Raw genomic sequence first — 26,706 nt, forward strand, 5'->3', positions numbered from 1 at the left:
CAGCAATGCTGTTTCACTGTCCCCTGTAAAACATGTGCCAAATTACCAACAAACTGAAGAAATACAAGATGTGTCAACCCAAGTCAGTCTGCACGACTGTGTCATTTTGAAGCCTGTAAACTTTTATAAAGAAATTTAAAATAAAAATGGAAAAAAGCCAAAAGTGTATGCTGATGGTTGCTTGTTTTCATAATAAACTATATACATTCCACCACCAAGGATGTTTACAAAAGAACAATTAAACAAGATCTATAATCTGATATGGAAAAGCAGTACAGCATCTGCTGCATCTCATAAACATGACCTGCTGCATTAGCAGCAATATCTCTAAAGACCCACTTACGGTATATGCCTGGGTTAGTCAGATTGTATATGACTGCTGTAGACAGTTACACTTCATCTATTTTTTTGTTCTCTGTATAGTTTTATTAAATATGTATAACATTAGTACATTTTATAAAATAACTTTTTATTTTTATTTGCAGAAAATGAGGATCAAAAATGTCATCATGCAAAAATGTTATACATCAGCTAATGACAGTGAATGGGCTATTAAAAAGCAATGCTTTTGCAGCTCAGTAGTTGTGTCTGGAGATCTGTAGAAGATGGCAGTGGACGTGCAAGCTACAAAGAGAAGCACTGAAGTATGTAAGGAAGATGGCAGGGACAGATACATTAGCTAGGTCTTAGTTATTATCCAATATAGCAAACAAACAACAGCTGCACACATTCCATGCAAAAAATGCATACTTGTTAGCTAATAACAAATATCAATTGTAAGTACGTTTTGCCTATCTATTATTTAAAACTACTTAGAACACTTCAGCTTCAAAACTTTTTTGCGATAGCCTAAAAACAAAATTGGCATTCAAATGAAACACTCTCTGGTGGAACAATGATCTCTGGAAAGGGTCTCCATCAAGAAAGCTGTGGCAGTTTACACAGTGTTGCTTTCCAACCGAGGCAGTATGTGAAACTACAATGAGCCATTTCAAAGTGAATGGAAAGAAATCACTGGAATCAGGTTAGCCGTTAACCACAGGAAAATGAAGGACAAACTCCTCTATAAAGGGCTGTTCAAATTCTAACTTGTTTGTTAGCTTCCACATTATATTCACACATTGACACTTTAACAACCATTTTATTAGCGTATGGGTCTGAAAGACCACAGTTATCTCAACTTTGTGTTGTTTCACATGCTGAAATGGGTATCCAGGATTTCTCACCAATATTATCATTTTCTTTGAATGCCTAATGCAGTGGCACCAGATAAAATTCAAGATAAGATAAGGTAAAACAAATAGTCTCTGACATCAATGGAACTCATGTGGACTGAGTCATTGCAAGTCTCCTTGTTATTCAATATCTCAAATTTCATCGTCTGTGTGAGAGATTGAAAAAAAAGAAAAAACATTCCAACACTGCAGTACAATTCAGAATATTGGCCTTGACTACTGTATTACCAATTAGTTACAGACTGCTGATAGAAGTAGGCCAGAGACAACTGTAAGTATAAATTAATATCAGCTGCTGTGCTCCCTGGCATTGCCAACAGCATAAAGAAAAGAACAAAAAATGATTTTTATAACAAACAGACATACTGCATGTCCATTGTAAACTTGTAGGAAGTCAATGATGCTCTTTTGTGGCGTACAATGAACTTAAAAGGATCTGCAGTGAGTCACATAAACACATCTTCCTCTTGGCATGGAAGGTATGTCATATATGGGGGGAGGGGGGTGGGGGGCGTGTCAGGGGAATGTGATTTCTTGCCACCTTGGATTGACATAGATTGAACTTTTCAATATGTTCACTGTAGCAAACCAGGTGAACAGAACATGTTTCTTGGGAAGGATGCTGGATAAACTTTTTTACACTATAAAGGTAGTAGGCTTTATAGACTTTATTTTGACATTATAAATCTAATGGAATGCTGGACACTTCAAGACCATCAAAATGATTTTAAGCTGAAAAAGTAGAGATGTGACACTAAACTGCAAATGCAGATGTGATTGATTCAGGGATTAATTAAAACCCCAACAGATGGGCTAAAATCCTTTTTTTCTTCCACTTTCTAAATAAATGATGAAGCAATATTCTCTGCCATAGCACATTTTGCTTCCTTATTCTATACACAGTTATAACCCAACAAAAAACTGCAAATTGTGGTTTGATTGTCAAGGCTACTTAACAAACACGTCGCAGCTGCTATTGCTCATAGATCAAATCATTTAAAGTAAGCCTCTGTGAAATGTCCCAGCCTTCTTCCCATAGACAACTAAGTCAGGTCAAATATAGTTTGTTAATGAGTTTCCTGGATGCTTTTTCTGAGAAATATGTGACCTTTGACATCACAAAGTCTTCCATTCTACCAACATGTAATCATTCTTCGAGGTTGTCTTAAAGGAAACACAAGGGGCCCATAATATAAACACAGATAACAACGCACAGTTCACATTTAAAGAGATATAATAATATGTAAGGTATTAGTATGATCTCTTACCTACACAAGTGCATATAATCAATGATCTCCTGTGGCCAGTTGTATTGTATTTGTATTGTATTTATTTATTTATTTATTTTATTTATTCATTGCATTTATATAGCGCTTTTTATACAAAAGTACTGCAAAGCACTGTACAGTACATAGCAGAAAAAAAGAACAAAACACAATACATTTGTATAGCATATCACACATACAACTGCCACAGTCAGACCATTTAAATAACAGTATACACACAACAATACAAAAGCAGCAATTTTAAAGTTACATTAAAACCCACCAAGATAAGTACTACACTACACTACATAATACTCCCTTATCTGAGGTATCCAGTCTGTTCCTAAAAAGCTTAAATAACTTCAGATTATAATACAAAGTATCTTTATATCAGTAAGCACCAGAGAAATTAGCATCAAATTCCATTTTCTTTGTAATTCATGGGTTAACAATAGAAACTGATCCATGAAATCAACATTGTTAAAAGTAGATTATTATACTCTGTGTGATAACAAAGAATAATACAGGCAAAAAATATATTAATCTACATACATTTTAACAACATTTAAAACAAATAACTAAAAACAGGTTATTACATTCAGAGTGTAAGAGCACAAAATAATGCATATCTTCCCACACATGAAAAAGTTCAACTGCTTAACATTTTTAGACTGAATTAACAAGGAGTATCAGATAGGACTATTAAATCACCCTGATCAAATGGCATAGCAGTCTAAATAGGTGCCTTTTGTTGAAGAGGGCATGGGATACATCCTAGACTGGAGCCAAAATTGTCAACAATCTTTAGAGCAGGCAAATCCTGATAAAAAAAAAATCAAATCAAACTTCTCAGCATCCCAGAGATCCTCCTGCAATGTTGATGTTCAGGCTTTATGACACCAGGAGACATTGAAACAGAGCAAAAAACAGACTGACGCAAGTAATCAGTTTAAATGAATGTTTCCTCCTGGCCCATCTCTACAGATGCAGTGAAACCCGTTGTTGCACCTGCACATTGGCAACTACCAGTCAGTCTAGCAGATCAATAATTAATCATGAACATTTCACAGAAACACAATATTTACACATGAAAATTGTTCATCAAAGCAACCTTGCCCCCTCCCTCCCCCTCCCCTCAAAGGAAATGTACAATAAAAATGTATTTGTATTCTCGTATGCGCTATTTCAAGCATGTGAAAGCTGGCCCATCACTTACACGTGGGTGCTCAGCTTGGTCTTTCATAATGTTAAAACAAGTCTGGTAATGCACCACTGGTTTTAAATCTCCCATTAACTGTAACAGCGTTGTGCTTTGAATGTGCAAGATTTTCATTCACCGGCAGCTTGAGCATTAAACACAAAACAAACAGCTGATTAGCACTCCTTTTCAGTTACAGACATAGCACTCGAGAACACAAGATATTGTATATTCAGTAGTATATTCATACATCCATTTTCACAGCAGGTTTAGCGCAGCTTGATAATCAAAGAATCGCTTACCAAATGATCTTCAATGGCAAATCAATAGTCTATGTCGCATTAGTATCATTTTCTATTCCGACATACCTATTGCATCAAAATGGTATTATAAAATGGTAAGAATATAGGGAGCAATCTCATTGGCTAATAAATTACCATACCAGCACAGCTTGGAACTTTTAGAAGCACCCGATTCCCTTGACAACCATTTCACTGTGGCGTAGGGAGGGGGTGCCATTTTATAATACACTCCAGGGTGTTCAAATTAAACTATTATTAAAATATAATCTAGCAGTGCATATTTTCTCACTAGTTCATTTTTCTATCCAAGCAGAATTAACTTGCCTTTCAAGCTCACTGGTAAACTTCCTCGAATGTTAATTTAGATTTGACAATCCCTGGAGGAAGAGTGAATCATAACGAACTGGTAAAAGAGGTTTAACACCAATTTATTTTCAATATGAGAAAGAAATAACCCATAAGTGAGAAATCCAAGAGTGGTATGGATCCTGGGCAAGAAAGACATGAATTGGCAACATATAGAACACAAAACATTATCTCTAAAACATAAACTATGACATCACTACCTACTTTAGATGTCCTTTTGAAGAAGCCATATTGCAAAAAAGGAATGGTAAGCCAACAGTTAAGACTCTCAGATCTGTAAATAAGCATGCCAGGTGAATGCATTCATGCAAAACTATTGGGACATGAACTACTCTTTGCAAATCCCAAGAAGCATTCATATTTTAAGTGCCAAGTGATTGTTTATCATTCTTCCTGTTCCAAGGAAGGGACAGATACTGAGGTTCCCCACTGTGAGGATCCAAAATAAATTCCTGGCTCTTTAAGTTCAGATATATATGATTTGACAGCTGAGTCTGTCTTGTGTGCAATATCTGTAGCTTGGTCTACTGCTTAACATACATGGAAACACCAGACTCAATTTCAGCAATTTGTTTGTGAATTATAAAAGCATGTGTAAGAAATTAACCATTCCCATAAATTACTTAAAACAAAGATTCTTGTACATCCTGTGTACAGATTTCATTTTATTGATAAAACTGTTTGTGGGTGGCTTTGAACAGATATTTTACATCATTGGTTTATCAAGTGCATGGGTCTCCAAACCTGGTCCTGGAGAGCTACATGGTATTTTGTTTTTTGTTTCAACCGAGCTCTCAGTCAAGATTAACTAGTCAAGATTAACATGTTCCAAATCTTTAGCCAATGATGACGTATAAACACCTATAAAACCTGAGCAGTTGGGGCTCGCCAGGACCAGGGTTGGAGACCCCTGATCTCGTGGTATTAACTTCTAACATTTTCATTCACAGACCTACAGTACAAACTCATAAAACACCTATACAGTTCAGAACATTTCTGTCAGCTGGAATTCGTATTTGCAGATATGCAGACAAGAGTAAAACAAGGCATACATTTTCTAATATAAGAGGTGACTGCAAATAATTTTAATCTTAAAAAAAACAACCTTCAGATGAGTTCTGAGTATCTCTTCCATAAATATACTGCCATGGTGATCAAAAGCAGGTAACCATGGCATTCAGAAATCAGTTGCTTTTGAAGTTAAATCAGTGTCTCTTGTCAGACTTCTCTGAAGGATAGCCTAACCATTCGTCAACTAGAACTATTATTTTTTCAACAGTACCTAATTAGACAACAGAATAATATTCTATTAAAGTATTTGTATCTGGTTGCCATACAACATAGTCAAATTACCTAATATGTAAAGGTGGTTTGATACAAACTGTAAAAGATATGACCACAAAGAAATAGCAAACATTTAATCAGTATCAGAGTATGTTTAGGCATCAGTTAAAACCCCAAAGCAAACACTGTCCAAAAACATTAAGGTGTGACAGAAATTCCAGGTTTCTTAATGCTCCATAACTCAATATTGACCAACTGTTCAGGCGGACTATTGATGCAACTCCCAATCTAAAGCCCTTCATATAAGCACCTTAACATAAAGTAAAGAACTAGCCACTACAGTACCTCGTTTACCTTGGCGTACACAGATAAGGGTGCAGTGGGTTGAAAAGTGGAACAATGTCCTTCAACAAGAACAAGTGCTGAGTGTGCATGAATTTTTTTTCAGACTTAATATTTCCTCAGTTTTTTTTTTTTTACACAATGGCTTTTCAGGTTGGTTACAAACATTCCCATTCCCATTCAGGAATATAAACTGAGTAAGTTTATATTCCTGAATGGCCTAGAATATTCTTCAATAGGGTAATGTATTAAGCAGTTCATGTAACAAGGCAACTACTTTGCACAGTCCTGTACTTTGTGAACTTCTCTGTGTAAGCAAAACAATGGAATGGCTTCAGCTTGTATGCCAAATTATGAGCAGTTATAAATTAATACAGATCTAAGTTAAGGAATGAATTAGAGCCATTCTCAAATGGGGTAAACCACTACTAATGTGAGTAATATGCTTTCCAAGACAGAAACATTTATTTTGTACCTCTACTCAACATTTTCTGGAAATGGTTTCATCTAAATCATCTGATTTCTGCTTTTTTAGGTTTTCCACCAAAATAGACACGTTATTGTTTAGTTTGCAGAATCTAAAAATAAAAAATGACATGCATACACAAGATGCATAAACTTATTATAAATCACATAAATGAAGAGTGTAGTCAGGAACTACTATTAAACATTAGAAAGGTGTTCACGTTATAATTACAATGTTTTATGCACTTAAGGACATCTGTACACAAGGCATTTTGATAAGTCCATAACAGCGAATGGTTGATTTCTCATAAGTAATTATTAAGTACGATATCTGCTACAAAGGAGGCAGAAACCAGAAGGCCAGAAAATCTTTAAAGGGTGCTCACTAACTCTTTTGATATTTGAAGGCTATAATTATTGTTCTGCATTATATGTATAAGCTCTGCTTTCAAATGAAAGGCATATATTATTATTATTTTACAGGTATCCACATTTAAAAAGTGTTTAAAAATATGCACACATTTACCAGCAATACCCACTAAAACTGTTCTGTCTGTTTACTAAAGGAACATAATTGTTATTTCCCAGGGGCCAATTATTATATAGGATACAACAGCTACAGTAGAATCTGCAGCCGCTGCAGTTGTGCAGAGCCACTTGATAAATGTACAGACCTAAACTACCTCAAGTATGTTAAACTCTGGAGAAGATCAAATAAACATTGCATTCATTAAAAAATATGGTCCTGCTGAATGTGATCAATAGGCCAAGAGAGTGATTCAAACTCAATAATGTGAAAAATAATAAGAAAATAGGAAAGTAGTCATACAGACATTAGAGTTGCACAAACAGATTCTTCAGTTATTCAGTTGAGGGTCATTGATGTTGAGTGCATTAAAGAAACAGTTACTTGGATTTGGGTGGATTGCTGTTTTCCACAGAATCTAAGAAAAGCAGTAATCATCACAAAACCAAGCAGCTGTTTCTTTATTTGTTTCCCTTAGCCCAAACACACATTACCCTCACCTGATTGTCAGCACCCGGTTTCTGTGGAGAGCATCACAAGTTTGTGCAGCAGCACAATTACTTTCTTAAGCGTCATGTCAACAGTACTCATACTGATTGCAGTTCATGAAGACTAATGACAGTGAAATTGCATATATGTACTTGTTTAAATCAATGGTCTATAGCACATCACAACTCATACAACGATTAGCCTCACTGGACCATCATGATAGATTCAATTTAAACATCCCTGCTTTCCTTAATACAGTAGTCTCCGCGTATAGGAACGCCTCCTAAGAGAACACTTTGCCTAAAGGAACACCTTTGTGGTGAAACAGATTTTTCCCATTGTAAATGCTCCGGCTACAGGTTCAGGAACTTCACTTACAAGAACACCTTCTTGGCACCGACAGCGATTCACAACGGACACAGTACTGTTTTGTAAAAAAAGTGACTTGTCATCGTGAGAGTGTCTTGAGGGACACAGATTGGTTTAATAAATCTTTCCAGAACAGCCCTCACTCATATCACTGAATCATTTTGTATTCTGATTTCCACGAGTGCACCTCATCACTACAAAACGGTATGTAAACAAACGGCAAAATGTGCCGCTGTTTCTATTGTTACACAAAGTTGGAAATTGTTTGAGCTCTTGAAAAAAACCTGAATCAGACACAAGTCGCCGAGCAATTTGGTGTTTTCTGTTCTGGTGAGTTGCTTCACCATTCTGTTAAATAAAGTGCATGTCTTGTATATTGCTGCTGCATTTTGTAAAGTGTGTAGGGGTGCTGTGTTAATTTAGTTTGACAGTTAGTTTATTAACGTTAAGTTAACCCTAAGTAACGGCCATTATTTTTGCCTCTGTCATTGTGATAGAAAGAAACACACCAGGCAGCTAATTTCATAGTACATAACGATTTAAGCTTTTTGACCGTCTTGTTTTGCTTTAGTTTGATTCAAAATAAATCAAACACCTGCATTAGCTAACGTTTCGGTCATCAGACCTTCATCAGAGCATAATCATCTTGGAAATGTCAACCCATTTGAAAAGAAAGCACACTTGTCACCAATCAATCAGTTCAATTGAATAATCTTCAACCGGATATCAATTATTCAAGAGCCATCAAATTTCATACTACTGAATAGAATTACACCTATTAGAGGGCATCTCTAAACCATAAGTCATAACATTATATGTAGTATATCATATACTATTACATATAACATATTTAAATGTCACAAAAGCTTCACAATTTAACCAGTGCAACACTTCCGGAATTAATTCATAATATATGAAGAAAACTGTTCAATAAATTTAAGTACAGACATTACAAATACTTGATGAAACACTCCCAAATGTCCGCAATACAATCAAAATGATACCGGCAAGTCCAATCACATTGCTTGTATCAAAAAGCTGTTATAGCATAGATCGCAGATCAAAATCCTCGTTAAGGCCTTTCGGTTTTAAAGTTTGTAAGGTGTAGATCCAATAAACTTCTCTCCTGTTTACTAATTAATCTACATTTCCTCCTCGTATTGGGGTTTTGTTTTTTTCAATTCTTCAATAGTTTGATTAACATTAGTTTGTCTGTAACTTTATTATTATGTTTTATTAACATACACTTGCCTGTTGTTTTGCTTGTATTTATTCAGTTCATTTCATATGTTGATGCACGCGTGTCATGACAAGTAATACATATGTATTTATTTTTTTATTGATTCCTATTGTGTCTGGTGGCTAACTCCGTCTCAGAGAAGACTTCGGCTCTAAGAACACTTTGCTTGCTTCCCGAGGGGTGTTCTTTTAGCCGGAGACGAATGTATTATGAACCAACGCATAGTTATACCATCACACACAAGTATGACAAAACAGCTTTGCTGACACCACATTAAAAGGATATCACAAGCCTATTGTCTGTCAAAAAAACAGTTTAATCATATTACAGCCAAGGGTATAAATAACACATTAGATATTAGTAGTACCGTGAGAAGTCACCAAGACCCATATCTGCAGTGTGTAGTATTAGCATTTCATAACCAATGACCATGCAAAGTTTGAATTGAATCCCAAGATACAGCTATCAAACCATGAACCTGCATTCACTCACAGTACACAAAAAGACCCAGAAAGAATATGTCCAATGGTATGATTTAATCAAGTTCAGGCGAGCATTTCTGAAGATACAAAAATAACCTTCATTAGCCCAACCAACCCAGATGCCTGAATTAATGAAAAAAAAAATCCTGTAATTCTGTAATCGATAGCAGAGTTGTGTTATTAGTGGCAAGTATCACGGGTGGTGGTGGAAATAAATAATAATAATCTGGGAACAGACAAGCAAACACGCAGGGCACAGCGAGAGCCATCTGATATGGTTAGTTACAAAAAAGCGAGAAAATAAAATTGAACTAAATTTATTCATCAAAGCTGGTTTAAAGGATTGTAGTTGGGTGGGTCAACAGGTTATGATAATGTGGACAGTTCAGCTTAGACGCACATAACCCAGAAATATGAAACACAAAACATTAGTGTTAATACATAGGAAAGAATCTATATGGAAAGCTAATTGGCACCAATTATTTGTCAGACTGGCTCTTTCTATTAAAGGTGGGGTGTAATGACATAAAAAAGTCATTGTTGAGTGCAGCTAAACTTTCTATACATGTCCTGAAAGTTTCATTCACATTCGTGGCGTCACACCAGGACACCCACTGTAAACAAATGCAGCAGATGGAGGATAGAAGTGAAAGCGATGTTACCGGTTCGGATGTTTTAGCATCTTAAATCAAACAGATTAGAAATGTTGGTCTTGTGCTTCATTTATATTGGCTTCACAATGTAAAAAAAAAAGCTTGTTTACATTTGCACTTAATTCTCTCTCTTCCGTGGTTTGTTGTAGTCTATTGATGGTAGTGCAGCACTTAAATTTTTTTTGTGTCAGTTTCATGTTTTTTTTTATTTTGGTTCTTGGCAGTATTTTCACGCCTGTTTTAGTGAAAAGCGTGTGCCAAGCATCCTCATTCAGACGATGAATTTATTTTGAAGAATATCGCTTGATTGTTGCATCTATGCATCCCTGCTGTAGCTCGTTACTGGAATTTAGTTATTAATCAAACAAGAGGGCCTATTAGAATCTGATATAGCCTACATCAACATCATAAAGTAGCCTAAGATATTTTCGCAGGTCGGATGGGGAAAATAATAATAAATAAATAAAGTTAAAGTTTATGTTAAGAGTGACGATCTAAATATTCCAGAGGCAGAAGATCTTACGCGGGAGTGTCGCGATGAAATTCAGACACTTCTCAGGAATGCATACGAGAACGTGAGATAAGGTGATCATTTTATCACATTATTTATTAATAATGTACATGGGAGGTTGTTGGGTATATAATTGCACGACTTTATACATATTTTCATCAAACAGTAAGAGATGATTTTACTTTTTTTTACTAGAAGAAGATGTTGCTTTCCTGCAGGTACCACCCGGATAAATGGATGGTACTGCATCCTTATTTAATTTAACTTTTTTAACAGCACCCATCTTGAACATCATTAAATTAATAAAGCTGTCTTTGGTAAAGTGGGTGCTGCAGATGCAGCTGCTGTTGGGCTTAGCATCCCAATCCCAGGTCCTCCTCACGAACTTCACCCATTGCCAGCATCGTACCGGCTTTTTAGGAAACTTGTGAAGAGATACCAATGGCCCAGCTGTGTTGGAGCAACCGTATATTACACACCTATTTACCATGGTACCCCCCCACCCCCCCACCCCCCCACCGGGTGCATTGTGTTTTGATGAGCGGTAATGCAGGAAAGCAGCGGGCGGGATGGCAAGCTTGTCCTGGTGTGATGTCACGCATAAATTAGCCGCAGCTTCGAGTGAGCTGGACTCTTCATAGAGGTGTCAACTTCAGAGTTATTTTTTATACACTTAGTGTTAAAACCTATACATTAAAACTACACAGATACTTTTATTGACCTACCAACAGTACTATACAAGTGAATTCTGAAATAAAATGAAAAATCATTGCACCCCACCTTTAATGATGCATAGTCTGATAGTTGAGCTCTATGATCACTCCATCAAGGTTCATCCAACAGTGCTTTGACTGAATTCAGTAATTGGGCAGGCCAAGTGATTCCTCTGGATTGATGTCATGTTAGTAGTGCCCATTCTCGCCAAGAAAGAAAAAACAGAACGTTCTTGCATGTTTAATAGCTGTATCTCAATGTAACCAAAAAACTTGACTGGTGTCCTCAACCCTTAATTGCGCCACATTCTGGTGGAAGACAGGGCTTCTTGCAATGACTAATTTAAAAAATATGAACATCATAACTGGGATCTTGGTTCAACCTAGAATTATCAGAACTAAATTTTAATTTGTAATGAAACCCAGTTTTTTTGATTCAGAACTGATCTAAGAGCCCCATGTTCACCACAACCATGGCTTTGGTTACTTATGCAATTTAAGCATTCCATAAAGAAATATATTTTCAATTCTGACTAAACTGTACAAAAACGTTAGTCAACGTGGCAACCCAGACTGCCAAGAATAGTCAGCATGAATCACAGACATGAAAGGGAAGAGCCAAGATTGCCTATCCTTGAACTACAGAATTATGTGGTGGCTGTACAAACTGCACAAAATGGTGGCTGTAGAATGTGCACCAATTCAATTTTACAAATACTGGCTATATATATTGTATAAATATAATATGCATTTTTATTTTAATGCATCATTGTACAAACACTTTTGAACCTGATTTTTGGATTTTCCACTAGAAACTGTGTGTCTTTAGGTTGATTCACAGCTTGTTGTGTTCTGTCATAAGAAGAGACACACAATCCATATCTTTTTTTATGTCCAATCCTACAATTGCAATTCAATATTAATATAAATTAATTAACATTAATATAACATTAAAAAATACATATTAATTAATTTCATTAAATAGAACGCCTCAGTAATGTATATTGATGCACTTGTCCTACTAATTTTAAGAGATGGTGGAGCAAAGTAATTGTACATTTGTGTTTCATTTTCCATCCAACACATGCATTTTTAAACCGGTGTATAATGTATGTCTGGCAAACCCCGATTGTTTTGTCCATTAACAAAGCTTAATCTAAAGCAGCCATATGAATTAAGAACCGTTTTAAAAATGGCACCGCAGCCTTTCAAGACACACAACTAAAATTATTGGTACAAAAACACCTTTGTGTCACTGACTCCTATTGCAGCTATTGCTGGAAAAAAAAATTCTTACTTCCACACCCTGCGCTCATTGCGCATGTGCCCTGTGAAACAAAGGACTAGAACAATTACTGAACTGGATTCATTCATTCCAAACGGGTAAGTGATGTCCAGTATATTGACATATGATCTGCAGTGTATATTGATGCACACATGCGCCACGCTAATTCATTAGGTGTGTTTCTGTTAACGGTAATCAATGTAATTAAAAGGTATAAAAAAAAGCAAAAAAAAAAACAAAAAAAAAAAAACATATACCGGTATAACACTTAAAGTGAGTTTTACAAAATAAAAATAAATAGAAATGCAACAAATTACGACAGTTCATATAAATAATAATAATAATAATAATAATAATAATAATAATAATAATTGTGGCGAACACACATCACAAAGCTAGACAAAAATACTGTTCAGGATTTAAATTAAGTAAACTTCTTCCGTGAGTAGTAAAATATATTTTACTGCTACCGGTATTGATGATCAGGCTGGGCAGTTCTTTGCCGTGCATGCAGCCAGACAAATGTGTCTGTATCCAGCCAAGCACACACCCCCAAAAACAGACAAAAAGGAGGTGGGGGTGTATCATTTCTTATTGTTACAGCCACGGTTTATTTTATTTAATTATATATATATATATATATATATATATATATATATATATATATATATATATATATAGATAGATATATGCACAAGTTTAGAATATAGAAATATGAATATATTGATCCAAGCTGCGTTTATATTTTAATATTTTATTCATATACACGATTATTCAGTATCCAACTGATAATCACTTTAATTTGGACTATGCCTAAAAGTTTAAATCCAACTGCTGCTCATACATTTTTAAAAAATAGCAACACTAATTTGTGTAGCAGAGGTGGGAGGGTGGACTGGATTTGCAGAATGAAAACGTTTTAGCGTTACAATTACTTATTTCGTGGTTTTGTCTGTAAAATGCAAAAGATACATGTTAAAATAGTAACAACTGTCGGTGTTATTTTCCTAATTGTATATTGGCTTGATTTTCTCCACTTTCATCCACATCGAATGCACCATATTTAACCAGATACAACTATAACTGGAATGATCATATTGGGAACGTTCTTTGTGCCACTACTAATATAAAATAATAATAATAATAATAATAACAACCACAAAAGAATGCAGCACTGCTGGTGTCTGTGTCCCTTACCGTGCTTTGCAGTGAAGTTCTAAAGGAATCCCTCCTGAAATGTCGGTTGATTCTTTTTTTTTCGGCGGTGGTGTCTCTGTCTCTGCTCAGTAGCTCTGCCTATTCGGGTAGTGTTCTGCGTTGCTGTCTCTGCATTTCCAACTCAGTCTCTCACACAGTAGCTGGGGGCAGTTCAAATCTTACACACTACAACCAGAAGGGCGCTCTAACCCACTGTGGATCTTTGCATATCAGACAGTGAAAAATTCGGTCAAGCCCCTCAGATAACACCAAAAAAGTCTACACGAAATGATTAATCCTCACCGAGGTGGATTTATTTCACTAGTGTAATAAATGACGCGAACTTCGATTAACCGATTGCTTTATAATATGATATGATATTTAAGTCATGGATATGACGTTTTGTAAAACGTGTGTGAAAACCTGTCTGAAGTCTAGACGCCCTAATAATAAGTGCAAATAACTGTACATTGTTTTCTTATTACGTTTTTTATTTTTTTTATTTGTATTTTTATTTAAGTTTTCTTTTGTTAAACATTTCAACAAAATTGGTATTTAAAACCCAAGCGCAATATATTGAATCAAGAATTACAGTCTCTTGAACCACCTTGAACAACCACTACGCTACCAGTTTCGACCGCCAGCCATTGCTGACAATTCCAACAACGATCCCACATCATATAAAATAAATAATAGCCTACTACGACTACTATTTTCGGCGTTCTTTATAACTGTAAATCTATTTTAGCTGAACAAATCTAGTATTAATTAAAATAGACCTAATGTACACAAAACACAGATAGTTTTCTGATACATATTGTTTTATTTGAAAATAAGTATTTTTAAATATGCATAATTGATCTGATTGGACTGTTTTCAGTAAAAGAAAACATAAAATAACCCAGATATACAGGTAGTGGACAACAAAAATGGAAACACCTGGGTAAATGAGGGACACCAAGTCTATTGAAAGCAAGGGCTTCCACACAGGTGTGGCTCATGCGTTAATTAAGCAAATAACATGCCAGCATGCTAGGGTCACGTATAAAAATGCTGGACAGGCCTGGTTGCCTATAATTATGGCTAGCATGGCTGCAAGAGGAGACCTCAGTGACTTTACGAGGGGTGATTGTTGGGGTTGTGTTTGGCAGGAGCTTCAGTGACCAAGACAGCTCAAATTGCTGATGTTTCACGAGCAATGGTGTCTAAGGTGATGTCTGCATGGAACTACGCCGGAAAGACATAATCGGCAAAGGGCAACAGTGGGCGGAAGCGCATACTCCAGGATCGTGATATACGTGCATTAATTTGAAGTGCAAGGCAAACAGGCGAGCAACTGCAGATCAGTTGACTACAAATTTCAACCTGGGGTGCGAGCTTCCAGTTTCATCAAAAACGGTCCGCCGAGAACTCCACAGAGCGGGATACCATAGTGGCCCAACGCCTTAAGTGACTTTACATTGGTGTTTCCATTTTTTTTTTTGTCCACTACTTGTACATCATATTGCATTAAAGATTTTTTCTGCATATTATTGAATAGACTTCAGGCGCCCTCTGTCCCCTAATTTGTGAACTGCAGTATATTCTTTACCAATAAATGTATTGTACATATTCCCACACCATTCAATTGTTATTGTATTATGAATGTATTAAAATTAAAGAGTTTTACGTGCGAAACCATTATACTTATCTGTGTAAATGTGCTATTGTTCAAGTAACGGGAGAAGAATGCTGCAGTAGACAAACTGTTAAATCAAAACCCGGGAATGGACGTTTTATCATTGCCGAACTGATAGATTTTGTTTTTAGCTATTTTGGTTGTCTTTTGAGGATAAAGCAGTTCAAAAATAATATAAAAGTAACTGCTATTCAGAATACACAACTGCCAGAACAATTATCAGTACCTTTACTCCTCAATGCGAGCAAATAACAATACGCTGAGAATATATCATATTGCTGGCGAGGTGCTGAAAATCATGCAAAGGTCATAAAAAGAAAGTGGCCCTTCAGACGCTCTTCTTATTCCGTTATAACCACCACGTATGTGCCAAGGCAGTCTTGTTTTCAAACCGTGTAAACAAACGTACAGCAGTTATTTCCAAATACATGGCGACCAAGTGTTTGTGTCAAATACACTATACATGTATAGAAAAGGTAATAATGTATAGAAAAGGTAATATCGGTAATACTCTATCAATCGTATTGTGCCTGCCTCTTTTTCATTCCTTAGGCTATTTTTGAACAACAGTGGTCATCGTCATTCTTTCGGGTACAGCACAGTCAGGGATGGGCAGTATTGAATATAAATGCATTTGTATTTTTGTAATGTGTAATGCAAATGCAAATGTATAAGTTTTTTGTATTGAAAAATATACATGTCTGAGTATTTTGTAATTTCAAAATACTCAGAAATGACATTGGTGCTATGCCATCCGGAGCTAAGTTCATTTCAGGATTTCTGATGCAAACATATTTTTTGCTGTGAGAACACAACATAAGAGTTTTGTAAACAACGTTTTGTATACAAAAATATGTACTTTTGTTTTTTTCTGAAAGGGAGTGTTTTGAACGTACGCTCGTTGCACTCAGTGTGTTAGCAACTTACATTCAAAACACTAGTCTTTTATGCCGCGGAGTGTTTTGGGCGTTACAATATTAATTTTACATTTTTAAATTACTACCAATGGATTATGAAGCACTCCAAAGAGATCAAGATGCCTTACCATTTAGTGAACCAACATTTCAGAAGATATCTGGGAGCATTAATAATTGCTTAATAATGTGTATCAAAAATATGTTAAGGGTTATTGCCTTCTGTGTAAACTAATAGTGTAGTTGCACAATGTCACTATTATTGATAGTTCCGTTACATTTGGTAATGCCTTAACTTTAAGACATTGGGTTGTGCAGATCTACCATTAGGTGGCACTAAAGTATGAAGCGCTGCGGTGATTCGGATCAGTGAACCTTTTGTAGTGATGGGCAGTTTGATTATTTTTAGTGACTCGATTCATTTGATTCATTTCGTTCATTTGAGTCACTGATTCAATGACACAAAACCAATCAATGTAGACCGCATTAAGATTGTTTACGTAGGTTTATTTCAACCGGAAAGAACGAGTCGTTCACGAACTGCACATTACAAACTAGGGAGAATCTATATTTGGTTTACTGGGTTCATGAACATTACATTAAATATACTTTGACAATAATAATAATAATAATAATAATAATATATATTTAGAATCGTGGAGATAACATAACAGTTAGAACCATTAGCATTGTTTAGCCATCAGTATCAATCTAATTTAATTTAATCTTTAAAAAAAAAAAAAAAAGTCAATTGCATTTCTTACGTTTTTTTTCTATACATTTGGAATCACCCATTGTTTTTACAACAACAAAGAGAGGCTCGAACGAGTGGTATTTTTGGAGCTAATCCGTGGTATTTATTCAGCACATAGCTGTTTGCCCAATTTCATTGCCAGATCCATCCCTCCTTACCATACACCGTCTGGATCATAGCTATGGGTCTTGACGCCATTTTGGCTCACACAGCGTTCTTATCATGCAGTAAGTAAGCGGGAATTTGGATCCAACATGGAGGGGCGAATGATGAACACGCAGTATTTGTCAATAATTAAGATAATTACAATAAACTGATTCAGGTGCTGCCGCCCCGATTGGTTGCAGTTAAATGCAGGCTGCTTTATAATCCCGACTATAGCAAGCGAGTATATCGGGTTCTTTATTATAAATACACAAACTGCAGCTTGTGGGTTGGTTGCTGGCTTTGGCACGAGGGATGGGTATTATGGATTTTAAACTCCTTTTAGGGTGAGTTTGGTGTGTTATTATAGTGTTTTGTTTGTTTACGTCTTTCATTTTCGCAAGTTATCCATTAATGGCTACGCAGTTTTAGATGCTTGCGTTACTGTTTTCATTTTGGATGCGAAGGCACAAGCGTCACCTAGTAAGTGGTGTTTATTTTAATGGTTACATGTTCTTCTGTAGATGACACTTGAACTGCTTAAACGGGAGGTTTTGTCTGAAATGTTGTTACAAGTTGTCTCTGCCCAAGCACGTTCTTGCTTTTAAAAGCGCACTGTATGCGCCGTATACCCAGCGTTGTGTTCAGCATTAAAACCGGTTAGCTCTCTGAATAGTCTAATTTAGAATAGTTTGGTTACAGTTCCTAGTAGCGCAACGAACCGTGGAAATTTAATACGATAGTATACTACCATGCACTGTATTGTATTTTATTTTAAAATATTATGCCCTATATTAAGAGGTCCATATTACTAAAAAGAAATAAGTATTGTGGAAAAGGTAAATCCAGAACACAAAGTAGGGCTTGAAGTTTTATTTTTAATCGGGTGAAGTCCCTTTAAACAAATTGAGCAGATTCTGTTTTAAACTCAGAAAAATCTGTTAATTACAAAACAATTTGTTGTTACCTTCATATCTTGCCTGAGCCAAGTAGTTTGGTATTACAGCGTCTAGACTTCTGATAAACCGCACTACCTGATGCGATCTAATTAGAACCGGACTCGAGACTACCTCCTGAGGTGGTCTCGAGTGGTATTAAATGCTGCATAGTGTGGATGCAAGCCATTTGTAGCCGGCTTAAATGCAACTAATGCGGTTTAAAGGCATAGTGTGGACAGGGCCTAAGTCTCTCAGCTCTTTGCCCGCAGGAACCTTTTAATGAGTGTCGGGACTGATACTTCTGGATGACGACTAAAAGAAGCTTCCTAATTGGAGGGAGTTTTCGCTTCGCTATCATTGGTAAATATGATCTGATCGGTAACAGTAACTTGTATGTTGAGGCATCCTGCAAATAAATACAATTAAACCTTTTTTGTTTTTTATAGGTAATGACGGCATTCACTCTGGACGATGCGTAATCCGCATCCTGTGGATTTACCTTCTCCGTTAATATCCCCGGCGACCTGATATTCAGGGCTTCTTTCCTTGCTTGTCATGTCTCCAGCAAGGCGAGTCCTGTGCGGTCACTCTTCACACGGCCAACTCCGTATGTATGCCAGCATTATTACAAGCGACCATGTTGCCCTGTAAATTCATGGCTTTTCTCTCTCTCTCTCCTTTTTTTTTTTTTTTTTTTTTTGTGTGTGTGTAAACTACCGTTCTTGCACCACTATGGTACCAGTTGCAATAAAACATTAGACTACTCCAATTCAGTAAATGTTTTCCCCCATATAATTTGTCAACCTGTTGCAACTGAATCTGGTTTAGGACAGAATACCAAACACTAATTGTATTAAGTCTGTGGATGCACAGAATAGACTATTGTCGAATCTTTTTGGAAACCTATGTCTTTGCGTTATTTGGATTACAAATCCAAATTGGTGTACACTGTCTTGCAAGTCCATATAAGAGCCAAAGAGGTTATGTAGCTTTCATGGCTTGGTGCTTTCTGCAGACTCTTGTGCTGGTTCTGTTTCTTTGCAAGTGTGTGGGGTGGGTTTGTTTCTTTCTCTAGATGCGCAGTCCTCCATGCAGTGTCGATGATTTGTTTGTTTTACTGGGGCATTTATATTTGAACTGCAGAAAGATGGCATTCAAAGTTCATGAGCAGCAGCACCTGGTGCTCTCCCTAGGCAAAATTCAGACTTCACCCACCCTAATCTAAGTGGAATTCCACTTGGATAATTGAAACTGTACAACACTAACCTTTGACCTGCTAAACAAATGAAATGTTCATGCACAGCAGCATGGTAATATGAAAGTGTGTGTGAGTGTATATGTGTGTGTGTGTGTATATATATATATATATATATATATATATATATATATATATATATATATATATATATATATATATATATAAAATCCATTTTGCATTTCTATAACTTTAGGCATCATGCTTGACTTTAAATCCACACCCAGAGTGCCTTGACTAATATGGGTGTAGTGCTGCATAGCCCTGGATTTGTCCCTGTATAGTGAAGCACTTCTGCCAGTTCTACATTGTACTCCTTCAGAAACTTGTATCAAATTCTCAGCAGACTTCTTGCAGCATAGCTTAATTGTAACTGGTTCTGACTTCAGAGCCCGGTGCCTCTAACAGGGTTCCTCTTGGCTGATCTAGCCAGCTACTTCTCTAATGTGATGGGCTCCTAGATCATCTTTAAACTATAGGGAGGTCTGAACCTAAATAATTATATAACATTATCCCCCTTGTCATCTTCAGATATCTGTAAGGAGAAATGTGCCAGTTATTGCTCAGGAAGGGATGGATACGGAAGACTGGCAAGCTACTCTCCCTGCAGGGGGGGGGGGGGGGGGATGGCCACTGTTGGAAGCAGTACATCTGCGACGCGTGCTTTGCACCAGGTTTTGGATGTCTTGTAGAATCCTGGTCCATTCCTCTTGTCTTGCCTGGATGAGCATTTGCCTGTTCTGTGGTCTCTGAGCCCTAGAAGCCACATGCTGCTGAAATTCACCCCACAAATGTTCAATTGGGCTCTGGTCTGGGGAATAAGGCATCCGTGGCATGACTCTCACATTCTGCAAGAAAGCTGTCTGGACACAAGCAACATGTGACCATGTGTTGTCTTGCAGGAATGTTGTCCCACTAGGCTTGGCTTGCAAGAAGGGCACCAAGTGAGGCCTGGGGGGGGGGGGGTTATTGGCATACACTTCAGGCTCTTCACTCTTCTCTTGCCTCCCTAGTACATCCTGTGATCAAGGGCTCTTGTACTGAAAAGAGCATCGTCTTTTGAAGTGACGCGTGGGAACATGGACCACCTCTGGGACATATATACATTGAGAAACACCAGCTTGCCTCTGAGCTGGCGGCTCAACAGGGCTACATCGTCGCCAACCAGACCAAGTTTAGTCTAGAGGTGCCGCTCTTCAGTATCGGCTGCATGTATGAGGTACACGTTTCTGGGGGCCTCTAGGGATGTACTTGGCAGAGCCTCCCTAGAGGCTGAACTGGGTGTTGTAGGGTTACATTCTCTAGTCCTGGATTTGAGACTTTTCCTTGTTTGTGTATTTGAGCAAACCTGAGTTAAATCTGTAGATATCCCAGCATGACTAGGTTGAAAAGCTTGTTCCTCTGTCTGGTGTGCCATCAAACTGGGACGGCTATTTTAAGGGGATTTCCAGTGTCGCTTGTCTCCCTCTTCCCAGGATATCTCTCTCCGAGGCCTCTTTGTTCGAGTAGAACTGACCCTAATCAATATTGAGACACTCGCGTTGGTGCTGTCGGCTGTACAGCGCTGTCAATTTCCTACCAAGCAGCTGCTAGGTAAGTGGCTCCACCAAGTGGGCTTGACTTTCTGTCTTGGTGCTCTGCACCTCCCTGCTTCCATGCCTTGCCATTTATACATGTGTTGACTAAACAAGCTCTAATATACACTTTAGCCGTATACCTGACTCCTTCTCCATTGCTATAGAGAATATTCCACTGATCACATTGCTTGCAGTTTCAGTGCAACAAACCGTAATACCACTTACCCAATTTCTAAAATGGTCTACTTAGCCCTGGCCTCTTGGTCTGCAGACAAGCAACTGGCATCAGCTAGGTGATGTCTCTACTCCTATTGGTGAAGGCTTCTACCAGTAAACCTGCACCATAGCATGATCCTTTTAGACCAATGACCTGGTCTTTGAGACTACAGATATGGCCAGAAGTTCTGCATTACCTAGAATTTTAGGATTGAGTAATAAACAGCAGTATTGGACTTTGAGATATTGTTTGTCGGCTAAGTATATGGAGGGGGTAACTACAAAGCGCTGTGTTATTTTATATGGTAATAGTATTTGGCAGGCTTTGTAAATTAATTCTACAGGATGCTGCAGGACTTTTGGCAATAGCTGAAGGTATTGTTTAGAGGCCACTTGGTACACTATTTGGTGTGGCAATCTTTAACTGTTTCATGCAGCAAGTTCTCATTGAATGCGTCAACTTCACCCCATTCTCTTCAGCGTGCATGCCTAATGGTGTGATGATGGTGGTGGCTGTGACCATAGAGCCCATACCTGTAGTGGAACCCAGCAAGACAACCCTGCTGGATAAGACCTGCAAACTCAAGAGTTTGATTCAACTAGGGCTCTCTTCACCTTCAGTGGCAACACATGTGGCACCAGGAGCAAGGTGACCTTGGGTTTCCTGCATGGTGCTGTAAACTCTTGCAATGGCCCTTCATACAGGTCTTGTATTGGTGGACTGTACTAGATGCAATACGTATCCCATGTCTGCCCTACTAAACACTACTGCAAGATTGCTTCCCCTTGAACTGCTTTTTTTTTTAATTTAAAATTGACAAGCCCAAGTGGCAACTCCTGTTGGTCCGTCTTTTTTTAAATTTGCTATGGGGGGGGGGGGGGGGAGGGGGGGAGACGGCTTAATATTGATGGCTTGCTATGGTACTGTTTCACATTGTGGAGAACTAGCTGATCTATGAGAATAAGGTGGTGTATACCAGAGCGCTGTTCCCAGCCAATGCTCCAGTTATCACCAGGGACTCTGAATACAGGTGAGCATGAAGAGTCCTGCACTTTTATAGGGCAGTGACCAGTACAGCAATGGCACCCAACTGCCTGAAATGGGTACCAACTACATTGGCACCTCTTTAATACTGACTTTGGACTTGGGGCACACTGTCCAATAGTTAACTGCATATTTTCTGTGAAGATTTAACTCCTGAAGGTACCCTTTCATGAATTATAAATGTTGTACAGTAATGCGTTTCAACTGCATTTTAAAGACCTTGGTGGTATTATCAAATACTACAAATAACTGGTTCTGTGCAAAGCTTCTCACCTAGGCTGACAATCCGTTGCCGCTACCACCTCAATGACACCATAACTGCTAGCTGAAAGGAAGGCTGTCCCTGCCCCCTACTCTGGAAGAGGTCTTGGATCCCTGCAGTTCCATCCTTACAGCTCTGAGCAGAGAGGTATGGCTTCTAGTGCCTAGTTTAGCTGTCCCAGTCCTGGGACACTATTGGTAAACTCTATCCTGACTACCAGTATCTACCTGCTACTATGACTCAATTTCTTGATTTCCCAGGCCACAATAAAGCCAGAGGTGTCCTGAATCTGAAGGCCCGTATAGCAAGAGGTTGGTATCTGGTACACCCCTTCATATCCACGTAACTTTTTTTTTTTTTTTTTTTAAATGTGGGCGAGTACCTGGGCCTGGATGAGGACTAGTTTAGTGAGGCAGGGTTGGATTCTTTGTTGCTCAGGCATAAATGGCAGGTGTGTGCTAGCGGGCCAATGTGCTGGGAGTAGGAGAGGCAAGGGTCTGGGGTGTACTCTGAGGTTCTTGGTTGAGGAGGGAGAGAGGATGGTGGATTCGAGGAATAGAGATCAGAGTAGGGGGAGAAGAGGTCAGATATAGGAGAGGGAAGATCTGAGTATCGGCATAGAAATGGTATGAGAAGCCATAGGATGTGATGAGGGGGGCCCAGGGAGCAGCTGTAGGACCCAAGACTGATCCTAGGGGCACTCCTGTTCAGAGAGTTTGAGCTGTGCCAGATTCCCAGGTCAGCAAGGTGATAGGAGAATAGAGTGATCGACAGTGTTAAAGGCAACAAAGAGATGGAGGAGAGGCAGAGTTTAGCAAGTTGGTGACAGACAGCAGTTTCGGTGGAGGGAGCAGAGTGGAAACTGGATTGTAGAGGGTTGAGCAAAGAGTGTTTAGACAGAAAAGCAGAGAGCTGGCATTTAGAGAGTAAGGGTAAGAGGGAGACGATATGAATTCTAGAGGGAGGTGGGGTTGAGGGTAGGGGGTGTGTTTGTGGGTTTTTTTTGAATGAGGGTGATAGAGGCTTGTTTTTTGAAGGCAGAGGTAGAGGCCAGAGAGGTGTTGAAAGAAGGAGCAGCAGCTTGAGCTGCGTGGGGAGGGGGTGCACGTGGTGGGTTTGTGGCCCGGGAGGAGAGGTCAGAGTGAGAGGAGGTTAAGTTAGTAGGGGGTAGGGAGAGGTGTTCGAGTATGTGGATACCAGATTTTAGAGGAGGGAAAAGTTGTCGGTGAACGTAGAGAATAGTTTCCAGGGGTTGTTAGTGGAGGAGGGAGCGGTAGAGGTCTAGGGCAACAGGGAGTTTGGTTCTTTTCTGATTCTTTTCAGCAAATGGGTTCTTGCGGAGCCAGGGGAGGGGCGGCCAGGTTGGGAGGTGAGGGAGAAAAGGATGGAGGCAGCAGTGTCATGGGGTGGGGGGAGGAAAGGAGCGCGGTGAGACGGTGGTGGGGGAAGGTGGAGAGACAGAGGAAAGGTGAGATGGTGATCGGAGAGAGTGCAGGGGCAGCAGGCCCTGGAGAAGGTGAAGTCCAGTTGATGGCTAGCTTTAAATGAAGGAGAGGAAGGAATCTGGCAGAGTGGTTAGGGTTGGAGAGATGGATATTAATCACCTAACAGGACAGCTGGGGTAGATGGAGGAGATGGTAGAGTTCATTGAAAGTGAGTGAGGTCCAGGGGGACAGTATAGTACAATAAGCAGGAGTTGACAGGGAGTGGTTAGTTGAACAGCATGAAATTCAAAGGTGAGGAGAGGTCGAAAGTGTTAACGGAGAGTGAGGATGCTGAAGCTGTATCTTCAGGAGAGTTTGACATTGTTATGTGAGGCACTCATTAGTCTTTTTTTTTCTTACACTGTCATAATCCCCTTATGTTTTCTTTTGACTTATTTCCTTTAAAATGAATGTCAAATCAGCATGAAGTGAACATCTACTCATGTAGTGGAAATCATTCTTCTGTTTCATTTAGCTATTTCTGTGTGTCTACTCTATTTGCTGGTGTACTTACTTTATTTTTTCAGGTGGACCTCTGTCTTCACTCAAAGTTGGTGTACCAGTAATCTGGCATTTCATCCCCAAATATATTAAAGGAAATAGGTGGAATGTCACTCATTTTTGGCAGTGGTTTTGTATAATAAAATGGCAGTTTTGTCATGGAATTTTAATGTAGTGATTTATTCAGTGTGAAGTGGTTCTTGGTACGCAAGCTGTGGTATACGCTATATATATGGTCATGTGATGCTGTTTAACCAATCGGATGTTCTTCCAAGCCGTGTAGTTCGTTTCTTTTTATATATAACATTTTAAAAAGGAAAACTCTGTACCATAAGGTGTTAAATCAAAAAGAGAAAGGTAACATAGGTACACAAATGAACTGATAAATTGTATCAGGACCTTTCGAACTACACATGCTTCTTCAGCTGGATGGAAAAAGCAGTATGTAAACAAGTTGTCTTTCAAAAAAGTTCAGAATAGATGACTTCAGAATGGAATGTTCATTCCAAGAGGTTCCAAAGTACTTAATTTGAAAAATGTCATGCAACAGGAGCTGTAGAGATGTTAATTCTTATACTTTGTAGATGTTCCACAAAGTGTTCAGGTAAATTGTTTGTTTTGTTTTTCACACAATTAATGCAGTATACTATTCCTTGACAAGTCTCATGAATAGTGAATGAAGATTTTGCCCCTTTTGATTATTGTGTTGCATTGGATGTATTTACAAGTAGCACAGTGTGACCTGTTGCATGTATGAGGTATGCTTTGTTGTATTCATTGCAGAAACACACATTTTACTTGCATTAATTGAAATGCAGGGTGTAGTGGTTTCTACAATGACAAATGCAGTGTTTTACAGGAAATGTTTACAAAATAACCACAGCTGTATTCTGTCAAGCAAATGTATTGAAACACTTGCATACATATTTCACATTCCATACCGTCCACGCAGGATGTGTTTTACTCTTTAAATGCAATCAAATGTACTGACATGATGTAGTTAAGCAATTTATAAAACTTTTTTTTTTTATATAAACTAATGTGTTGAAATACCCAAGATCCCTGTTGGATCTTAAAATGCATTCCACACTGTAACTGTATGTTTAGTTGAACAGTCTAAGTACTCATTTAATGATTTTAAGCTTCCTTGTACAGTAGTTCTGTTGATCTGGATAGTATTGTGTCATTGGCATTTGTTTTTGAATATTGATGGTTCTAATTTTGTATTTACAGCCAAGACAGGGGAAATGTATGTTACTGTACTAGACTACACATTGAAGTTAAATAAAGAATATTCATACTGTGCAGTAATTGCAGTGACCAATACCCCTCCCCCTGCCCCACTTTATCCCATGGCCCTGTTATTGTATAGTTGATGTTTCCATGACTTGTTATAAATTGAGATTTTCTACGGTTCGCTTCCCCTGCCGCGTTTGATGTATTGTGTGTGTTTTATATGTCATAAAATCCAAAACAGATGACACTAAATTCCAGGAATATAAAGCATGCCAATGCTACTTCAAATGAACCCATTTACAGAACCTATGAATGCAAACATCAAAACTGTATGGAAATGGTTATGGTATTAATTCTGACCTGTTTATCCTATTTGTGTTTAATACTCCTGAAGTGTTATTTTTAACAGATATTTAAAATGTTGCTCTTAGGCTTTGCCTGCTATACATGAAAGACGACACAATTTATATTTCCCAACAACACAGGAGACAGATTAAACTTGCATTTATCTAAAACAACACACCCTTCGCCGCTACATGGCATGCATGTTGAGTTAGAGATTTCTATTAGGAAACACAAGGGGCATATGATAGTTATTATATAAAACTATAGTTTGGTGTCACAGTGTGTGTTCTAAAATGATAAACATACGCAAAACTGATCAAATGTCTTTAAAAGTCCTTTAATACAGGTTTATGACCTGAGGTTTAGCAGCATGTAGTGATAAATTTGAAAGTTACACATATCCAAAATTCCTAAGATAATAAATGGCAGATTTAA

At 38.0% G+C, this 26,706-nt stretch overlaps 1 protein-coding gene and 1 long non-coding RNA gene across 2 annotated transcripts in view; one reads left to right on the top strand and one right to left on the bottom strand.

Annotated features, from left to right (window-relative positions):
- The window catches only part of LOC117399285 (brain acid soluble protein 1 homolog), a 38,828-nt gene extending 24,680 nt beyond the window's left edge, over positions 1–14,148 (bottom strand). The window contains exon 1 of the mRNA XM_033998375.3: positions 13,923–14,148. The gene's annotated coding sequence lies outside the window, so the exon portion shown is untranslated. The remainder of the gene's footprint in view (positions 1–13,922) is intronic.
- A 3,361-nt stretch (positions 14,149–17,509) lies between these two features.
- LOC117399288 (uncharacterized) lies at positions 17,510–26,272 on the top strand. Its single transcript, XR_009328568.1, has 7 exons — positions 17,510–17,759; positions 18,620–18,710; positions 18,797–18,957; positions 20,619–22,047; positions 22,721–22,852; positions 22,966–23,016; positions 24,717–26,272. It is a non-coding gene; the product is annotated as an uncharacterized LOC117399288 (long non-coding RNA).
- Positions 26,273–26,706: the final 434 nt, after the last annotated feature.

The sequence above is a fragment of the Acipenser ruthenus genome, chromosome 4 (genome assembly GCF_902713425.1).
Source record: "Acipenser ruthenus chromosome 4, fAciRut3.2 maternal haplotype, whole genome shotgun sequence".
Classification (NCBI taxonomy): Eukaryota; Metazoa; Chordata; class Actinopteri; order Acipenseriformes; family Acipenseridae; genus Acipenser; species Acipenser ruthenus.